Consider the following 10,271-nt stretch of genomic DNA (forward strand, 5'->3'; position numbering starts at 1 on the left):
GCAGCCCAGATTTTATGTTACCTGTGAGGTTTCTTTTCTCTTTCTTTCTTTTTTTTTTTTTTTAGGGAAAAAGAGAAAAAGAAGGGGGAAAAAAAAAGAAAAAGAGGGAAAAAGGAATATTATTTCATTCCTAAAATGGGTTTCAAGAATGGCCGATCAATATTTTGAGTGTTTAAAGTGGTTAATGCATATTTTATGTGTTTAAAATGGAGGCCTCTATTGTGTTTATTTGTTCTGGCTCTGAATTCAAGTCCTGGATATCGTTATCAATTTGTTGTCTCGTTGAATCTAAATCTCATTATGTGTCTTATGTATCTGGGTGTTAAGATCTCTTATTGTTGCATTAATCCTTTTACCCTTGCATCCTTGTAGCTTTGAAATCTATTTTATTAAGTGTGAGAATTGCAACTCCTGCTTTTTATTTATTTATTTTCGCTCTCCATTTGGTTGGTGAGTTTTTTTCCATCCCCTTGTTTTGAGTCTTTGTATATCTTTAGATATATCATTAGATTTTGTGGATAATGTATATTTTGTGTGTTTAAAATGGAGAGCTCTATTGAGTTTATTTGTTCTAGATTTAAGTTCCAGCCCCGGATATCGTTATCAATTTTCTGTCTCGTTGAATCTAAATCTCATTATGGGTCTTATGTATCTGGGTGTTAAGATCTCTTATTATTACATTAATCCTTTTACCCTTGTATCCTTGTAGCTTTGAAATCTATTTTGTCAAATGTGAAAATTGCAACTCCTGCTTTTTATTTATTTATTTTTGCTCTCCATTTGGTTGGTACGTTTTTTTTTTTCTAACCCTTTATTTTGAGTCTATGTATATCTTTGGATATACCGTTAGATTTTGTCTGTATTTTTTGATTGGGAGATTTGGTCGATTTAAATTTAGGGTTGCTGCCATTTGATATTAACTGGCTATTTTGTCCTTTCGTTGATAAAAATTATTCTCTATGTTAATGCTCTTTACTTTTTGGTGTATTTTTAGAAAGGGTCATACTGGTTGTTCCTTTCTGTGTATAATGCTTCTTTTAGAAGTTCTTGTAAAGCAGGCCTGGTAGTAATAAAATCTCTGAGTACTTGCTTGTTCCTAAAAGATTTTATTTTTCCTTCAAATGTAAAGCTTAAATTGGCAGGATATGAAATTCTGGGCTGAAAGTTCTGTTGATTAAGTATATTGAATATTGGCCCCCACTCTCTTCTAGCTTGTAGGGTTTCCGTTGAGAGATCTGCTGTAAGCCTAATAGGCTTCCCTTTATGGGTAACTTGATCTTTCTCTCTGGCTGCCCTTAATATTTTCTCCTTCGTTTCGATCTTGGTGAATCTAACGATTATGTGCCTTGGGGTTGGTCTTCTTGAGGAATATCTTTGTGGTGTTCTCTGTATTGCCTGGGGTTGAATAGTGTCCTGCTTTGCTAAATTAGGAAGATTTTCCTGGATAATGTCCTGGAGAGTATTTTCCAGCTTGAATTCATTCTCTCCGTCACATTCAGGTACACCAATCAAGCGTATATTAGGTCTTTTCACATAGTCCCATATTGCTTGGAGACTTTGCTCATTCCTTTTTATCCTTTTTTCTCTATTCTTGTCTTGTCATTTTGTTTCATTAAGTTGATCTTCGACCTCTGATACCCTTTCTTCTGCTTGATCCATTTGGCTGTTTAAGCTTGTACATATTTCACTAAGTTCTCGTGTTGTATTTTTCAACTCCATAAGTTCATTTGTATTCCTCTCTGTATTGTCTATTCTTTTCAACGTTTCATCTAACCTTTTTTCCAAGTTCTTAGTTTCTTTACATTGGGTTAGAACAAGTTCCTTTAACTCCCAGAAGTTTCTTATCATCCACCTGTTAAAGCCTACTTCAGATAATGGAACACAGTCCTTTTCCATCAGGGCTTGTTCCGTTACTGATGAGTCCTTTTCCATCAGGGCTTGTTCCATTGCTGATGGGTTCTGATTTTGAGTATACTCGGCCTTCTTAGGCTGTTTATTTCCCTTCATTGTAGATGAACCGCCTTTCTAATTAGGTTTCTGAGTCGACGTCCAACTTATTGATTCCCAGTGCTGGGATCCGAGCAACCCACTGTGGCAGCCTAAATAGCAGCGATAAGACTGATGGTGCTCTTCTGCCTGGGAATCTCTGGTCTGGCTTCCCTCTTGAGTTCGCAACAAGCGGCTCTGACTTCCCGGAGCTCCAAACTCGGGTCAGTAGGGGAAGCAGTCCCGTTGGCGCTGCATGAAGAGCTGCTGCACCGAGATGCCGGCAAAACCGCTGCAGTGGCCACAAGAGTCGCGCTGGCGACCCGTGGGGCTCCTCCACTGGGAATCGGCTGATCGGTGAGTGATGAAAATTCATCTAAAAGTGTGGCGTCGTCTCGTTCTCTGGGCTTTCACTGGGAGCTACAATCCTGAGCTGTTAGTGGTCGGCCATCTTGGATCGATCTCTCTATTTATTTATTTTTTTATTGAGATGTAGTCTCCTTCTCATGGCTTCCATGGGCCTGTCTGGGCCAGTTCCAGCATGCCACTGAATTGATAGATCCCATTGTTGAGCATCTGCTGGGACTAAGCCTGAAACTAGTGTTTTTCATCCCTTATCTCACATCTTACCTCTCCTTCACTGACTCAGAAGATTATCATCTCCATTTTACAGGTGAGAACATGCTCAGGGAGGCTGCATCACTGAATCAACTTTGCACAGCCAAGAAGAGGACTTTAAACTGAGGTTGTGAGGTAGGGGGAGGTTGAGACAAGGTCTCTCTCTGTCACCTAGGCTGGAGTGCAATGGCATGATCACAGCTCACTGCAGCCTCCAACTCCTGGGCTTAGGTAATCCTCCAGCCTCAGCCTCCCAAGTAGCTGGACAACCTGTATATACTACCATGCCTGGCTTTTTTTTTTTTTGAGTTGGAGTCTCACCCTGTCACCCGGGGTAGAGTTCAGTGGTGAAATCTGAGCTCACTGCAAACTCCGCTTCCTTGCTTCAAGCAATTATTCCTCAGCCTCCTGAGCAGCTGAGACTACAGGCACTCACCACCACACCCAGCTTAATATTTTTGTATTTTTAGTAGAGATGGGGTTTCACCATGTTGGCCAGGCTGGTCTCAAACTCCTGACCTCAAGTGATCTCCCTGCCTCGGCCTCCCAAAGTGCTGAGATTATAGGTATGAGCCACCATGCCTGGCCCCTGCCTAATTTTTATTTATTTATTTATTTTTGTAGAGATGAAGTCTCCCTGTGTTACCCAGGCTGGTCTCAAACTCTGGGGCTCAAGTGATCCTCCCACGTCAGCCTCCCGGAGTACTGGGATTATAGGCATGAGCCACCATGCCTGGCCTGTGCTCCTGTGAGATCCTCACCTCCAAAATTGAGGATCAAATTTCAACATGAGATTTGGAGGAGACAAACATCCAAAGTATATCATATCAGCCTGGGCACAGAGGCTCATGCCTGTTGTCTCAGCACTTTGGGAGGCCAAGGAGGGTGGATCACTTGAGCTCAGGAGTTCAAGACCAGCCTGGGAAACATGGCAAAACCATGTCTTTACCAAAAAAAAAAAAATTAGCTGGGCATGATGGTGCACGCCTGTAGTCCCAGCTACTTGGGAGGCTGAGATGAGAAGATCGCTTGAGCCTGGGAGGCAGAGTTTGCAGTGAGCCAAGATCATGCCACTGCACTCTAGCCTGGGCAACAGAGCCAGACTCTGTCTCACACACACACACACACACACACACTCACTCACACACACACTTGCATGAAACTAGAGAATTTTAAGCTGATAACAACTTGAATTCAATTGCATACAAAAACTATACTTTTACTCCCCACCTGCCATTTTAAGTTTTTGATGACACAATTCACTTCTTTTTATATTGTGCATCCATTAACAAATTATTTTAGCTATGGTTATTTCTAATACACTTGTCTTTTAACCTTCGTACCAAAGTTAAAGGTGATTTGCACTCCACCATTAAACTACTAGAGTATTCTGACTATATACCTTTACTGGTGAATTTTATACTTTCATGTTTTCATGTTACTAATGACCATACTTTCATTTCAGCTTGAAGAACTCCATTTAGCATTTCTTGTAAGGCAGAGATTATAGTGATGAACTCCCTCAGCTTTTGTTTGTCTGGGAAATTCTTTATCTCTTCTTCATGTTTGAAGGACATGTTTTTTGGAGTCAAGTATTCTTGGTTGGCAGTTTATTTCTCTGAGCACTTTGACTATCTCATCCCACTATCTCCTGGCCTGCAAGGTTTCTGCTGAGAAATCTGCTGATAGTCCAATAGGGGTTCCTGTGTAATTTGATTAATTTCTTTGCTTTTGCTTTCAAAATTCTCCCTCTGATGATTTCTTCCTCCTTCTCATCTGCTGCTGCTTCCTCGTCCTCTTCCTCCAGTACTTCTCCTTCTTATTCTTCTTCCTCTTCTTTTCTTTTCTTTTTGAGACAGGGTCTCCTTCACCCAGGCTGGAGTGTAGTGGTACAATCAGAGCTCACTGCAGCCTTGACCTTCTGGGCTCAAGTGTTCCTCCTACCTCAGCCTCCCAAGTAGTTGGGACTATAGGTAGATGCCACCATGCCTGGCTAATTTTAAATTTTTTGTACAGGCAGGGTCCCACTGTGTTGCACAGGCTGGTCTCAAACTCCTGGGCTCAATGATTCTCCCACCTTGGCCTCCTAAAGTGCTGGAATTACAGGCATGAGCCATCATTCTCAGCCCCTCTGACTTTGATTTTTGACAACTGGATTATAATATGTCTCAGTGAAGTCATCTTACATTAAATCTGTTTGGGGACCTTTAAGCCTCATAAACCTAGATGTCCATATCACTCCCAAAATTTGGAATGTTTTTAGTCTTTCTTTCTCTCTCTCTCTTTCTTTCTTTCCTTTTTTTTTTGAGGAGGAGTTTCACTCTTGTTGCCCAGGCTGGAGTGCAATGGTGTGATCTTGGCTCACTACAACCTCTGCCTCCCAGGTTCAAGCGATTTTCCTGCCTCAGCCTCCTGAGTAGCTGGAATTACAGGTGTGTACCACCACACCCTGCTAATTTTGTATTTTTAGTAGAGATGGGGTTTATCCATGTTGATCAGGCTGGTCTCGAACTCCTGACCTCAGGTGATCCACCTGCCTTGGCCTCCCAAAATGATGGGATTACAGACTTGAGCCACTGCACCTGGCCACTCCGTCATTATTTCTTTAAATAAACTTTCTTCTCCTTTTGACTTTCTTCTCCTTCTATAGCTTACCTAATCTGTATATTATTTCTATTGATTGTGTACCATAAATCCCTTGTTTTTTAAATTTTTATTTGTTTTTTTTCTTCTGACTGGATAACTTCTAATAATCTATATTCTAGTTTGCAAATTCTTTTTTTTTCTGCCTGATCAGGTCTGCTGTTTAGCTCTATACTGCATTTTTCACTTCATTTATTGTATCTTCAGCTCAGAATTTTAGAAAAATTTTATCTCTTTGTTGAACATCTCCTTTTTTAAGGAGATGTATTGGTTTCCTAATTTTTGTTGAGTTGTCTGTGTTCTGCTGTAGCTTGCTGTGTTCCCTTAAAACAATTATTTTGAATTTCTTGTCAGGAAATTTTTAGATCTCTACTTCTTTGGGGTTGGTTACTGTAAAATCATTGTATTCCTTTCAGGGTATCATGCCTCCTTGGTTTGCATATTGCTTGAAGTCTTACATTACTGTCTTTGTATTTATTTGAAACAGTCACTTCTTCCTGTCTTTAGTAACTGGCTTTGGGAGGAAAACACCTTCACTAGTTAGCCAGGCTAGGGATTTTGAGGCTATCTTGGACTTTTACTATGGATGCACCTACTCCACTCCTCTCGTTCTCTCTTGGGTATTCCTAAGATGATATGCCTTCTATTGATACTGCAAAGCCAGGCCAAGCATGGAGAGTCTCCCATTTGTTTTCCATGGGGCAGTGTCCTGAAATGCTGATTTGTGTGCCTTCTCCCAATCACGCAGTGTCAAACCTGTTAAATGCATGTATTTGCAAACCATCTGTAAAGCCCCACACTTGCTGTCCAGGGTACACCTGTAGGGGTCCAGCCATGGGGTACTGAGAGGGGTGAAGCACATAGAGTATTTGGGGTGTCCATGGGCCAGTTTGGGAGTCTGCAGGTAAGGCATCCCAAGCAGTTTATGGACAGGCCCCTGATGGAGTCTGTGAAGCAGCTAGTAAGATATGTGGCCCTTTGTTGAGTTTTACACTCGGATTCCTGTGAGTCTCCTGCCTCTCTTCCTTCCTCCCACATTCTCCCAGCTACTTGTTCATGTGGATCCCTTCAGTATTCTGGGTGGAATGAGAAAGAGGTAGGACTCTTGGGAAGCATCCTTCACAGCTGGGGAAATCAAGTGTTCACTCATACTCTTCCATTTCCCTGTGGGAGTTACTGTGGGCTGAGGGGGTCTGTCTTGTCACAGAGCTAGCTATACTGCCTATGGGGAGGGGTGATGCAGGTAAAGAGAAACTGTTCTTTTTATTCTCTTCAATCTTCCTATGTTTAGATTTTTTGCTCCAATGGTGTTCTAGAACTTCTTCCCTGGACTCCCATGGTTGTGAAAACCAGCGCACTGTGGAGGAGATAAAATAGTAGGAAACTCCTCTTCCACCGTCTGGCTCTCTCTGCCTTCTTCATATTTACTGTTATTATCTGATCTCCCAGCTGGAAAACTCCTGGAGGACTGAACACCTTCTCAAGTACCATCAGAGTGGACAAAACATAAACTGCTTTTCCTCTGATCTCATACCACCATCAACACAGAAGACTTCTATGAAATGTGTGGAAATGTATCCCTACCAACAAACAAGCAATCACTTCTGCATTCAACACCTTACAGGTGTTCTCCAATTCAGTTTCAGCACTACCAACGTGGAGATAGCATCAGATCACACAGATTGAGGGCTCAGTACCACAAGACTTCCTGTCACTTCTGACATCAATCATAAGCACCAGGATATTTTATCCATGCTTCTGACCTACTGGCTACAAACTGGGGTTCCCATGACTTCCTCCTTTGGGTTGATTAATTTTCTAGAGTGGCTCACTGAACTCAGGGAAACATTTATGCTTACCAGTTTATTATAAAGGATATTACAAAGGCTACAGATGAAGGGTTGCACAGGGAAAGGTATGGAAGAAGAGGCACAGAGCTTCCATGTCCTCCAAGGATGCACAGCCTTGCAGGAACCTCCACATGGTGGGCTACCCAGAAACTCTCTAAACTCTGTCCTTTGTGGTTTGTATGGAGGCTTCATTATGTAGGCTTGATTGACAAGACCATCGACCATTGGTGATCAGGTTTAATTTTCAGCCTCTTTCACCTCCTGGGAGGTGGAGCTAAATGTGCCAATTTCTCTAATCCTTTCTGGGTCTCTTCAGTGATCAGTGCCCATCCTGAAGCCTAATATGAGCTGCCAGCCATAAGTCAACTCATTAGCTTACAAAAATATATCACTCTGAAGATTCTAAGGATTTTTTTTTTTGAGACAGGATCTTACTCTGTCATCCAGACTGGAGTTCAGTGGCATGATCTTGGCTCACCGCAGCCTCCACCTCCAGTTCAATCTGTTCTCCTGCCTCACCCTCCCAAGTAGCTGGGATTACAGGCAGGTGCCACCACTTCTGGCTGATTTTTTGTATTTTTAGTAGAGGTGGGATTTCACCATGTTGGCCAGGCTGGTCTCAGATTCCTAGATTCAGGTGATCCACGCACCTTGGCCTTCCAAAGTGCTGGGATTATAGGCGTGAGCCACCGTGCCTGGCCGGATTCTAAGGATTTTAAGAGTTGTATGACAGGAAATGGGGACAAAGACCAACTATGTATTTCTGGTGCCTAGATTGGACCAGAGCAGTTGGACCAGAGCACGTCCAGGGGAATGAAGCGCAACCTCTAGTGGTCATCCGTGGTGCTTTCTCCTTCTCAGGATTCTGGTCCCCACTGACCTCCCAAGAGGGATGGCTGGACACACAAGATGTTCACCTCTTAAAGCGGCAGAGACCATCAGGCTAGAGGACACTCAGAAAGGATTCTAGTCCACTCTTCATTCCATGACTCAATTTTTGTCAACATCCAGGTGGCACTCAGCTTTTGCTGTTTTGTTTCTTCTCACTCAGTCATCCAAGTCATGTGTAAAATGAGGATGTTATCCTTTGTGCCACTCACAAGTGTCAATTAATCCCCATCATGAGAAAAAAAACTGAAGAAAGGGAAACTATAAAATAGCACATTAATAGGTTTTATTACAGGTTTTTTGTTGTTGTTCTTTGTTTTTTTGCCCGGACACAGTGGCTCACACCTATAATCCCAACACTTTAGGAGGCTGAGGCAGGTACCATCACCTGAAGTCGAGAGTTTGAGACCAGCCTCACCAACATGGAGAAACCCCATCTCTGCTAAAAATGCAAAATTAGCTAGGCGTGATGGCACATGCCTGTAATCCCACTTTGGGAGGCTGAGGCAGGAAAATCACTTGAACCTGGGAGGTGGAGGTTGCAGTGAGCTGAAACTGCGCCATTGCACTCCAGCCTGAGCAACAGAGTGTGACTCCACCTCAAAAAATAAATGAATAAAATAAAATAAAGTTTATTTAATTTTTTTTTTGAGATGGAATTTCGCTCTTGTTACCCAAGCTGGAATGCAATGGTATGATCTTGCACAGCCATCACTCATCATTAACTATCACAGAAAACATATGAAAAGTTATTACACATCACCAGTATAAAAATATAAGATAAAGAGTTTATTGTGGTGAGATTTTAAGCTGACATAGTCCTTCTAGGGGGTAGTTTGGCATTGTGTAATTGTATCTGTTTGCTAAGGATGCTATAACAAACTATCACAATCTGGGTGGCTTAAAACAAACAAAATTATTGTATTGGCTGGGTGCAGTGGCTGACGCCTATAATCCCAGCACTTTGGGAGGCCAAGCCGGGTGGATTACTTGAGGTCAGAAGTTCGAGACCAGCCTGACTAATATGGTGAAACCCCGTCACTACTGAAAATACAAAAATTACCCAGGTATGGTGGCTGGTGCCTGCAATCCCAGCTACTCAGGAGTCTGAGGCAGGAGAATTGCTTGAACCAGGAGGTAGAGGCTGCAGTGAACCAAGATGGTGCCACTGCACTCCAGCCTGGATGACAGAGTGAGACTCTGTCTCAAAAAAAAAAAAAAAAAAAAAAAGAGCAAATTTTTGTCTCACAGTCCTGGAAGCTTGAAATCTGATTGAAATCTGAAACTGAGGTGTCAGCAGAACTATGTTCTCTCTGAGACTCTGGATAAAATTCTTCCTTGCCTCTTCCCAGCTTCTGGTGATGGCCGGCAACCCTTGGCTTACAGCTGCATTCACCCAATATCTGCCTCTGTCATTGTGTGACTGTCTTCACATTGTCTTCCCTCCCTGCATGTCTGTGTCTGTGTTCACACTTCTCCTTTATAAAAGGACCCCGGTCATATTGGATTATTGGACTCATCCTAAATTGATCACCTGCAAAGACTCTGTTTCCAAATAAGGTCACATTTACAATTGCTAGGTATTACAACTTCAACTTCTTTTGGGGGAAGAAACAATTTAACCCATAAGAGTATCCAAATGTAGAACGAATGTACTTTTGACTCATCACCCCAAGTTTTAGAAATGTACCCTAAGGAGATACCTAGACAAATAGCAAAGAGGTTTAGGGTAGTCTTGTTTATAATAGTGAAAAATTAGAAGTAACTTAGTAGTGCATTGTATACTAGCTAAATATGTTATTTGATACAATACAATGGAACCAAAAATTGGAGATGTAATCCTATATTGATTGCCATAGAAAGATAATCACAACATATTATTGAGTGAATGGAGCAGATCATAAAACACCGTGCATAATGGTTTATAAATGTATATTCTTAAATCTATGTCAGGAAAGTTGCAGCTAGGTGCAGTGGCTCACACCTGTAATCCCAGCACTTTGAGGGTGAGGCAGGCGGATCACAAGGTCAGGAGATCAAAACCATGCTGACTAACATGGTGAAACCCTGTTTCTACTAAAAATACAAAAAATTAGCTGGGCATGGTGGTGTGCACCTGTAGTCCCAGCTACTCAGGAGGCTGAGACAGGAGAACATGGCGGAGGTTGCATTGAACCAAGATCGCACCACTGGACTCCAGCTTGGGTGACATCTCCAGACTTCGTCTCAAAAAACAAAACAAAACAAAACAAAAAACAGTGAGTTGGTGGGATGTTCAGATATTTA

Source organism: Callithrix jacchus, chromosome 5 (genome assembly GCF_049354715.1).
Source record: "Callithrix jacchus isolate 240 chromosome 5, calJac240_pri, whole genome shotgun sequence".
Lineage (NCBI taxonomy): Eukaryota > Metazoa > Chordata > Mammalia > Primates > Cebidae > Callithrix > Callithrix jacchus.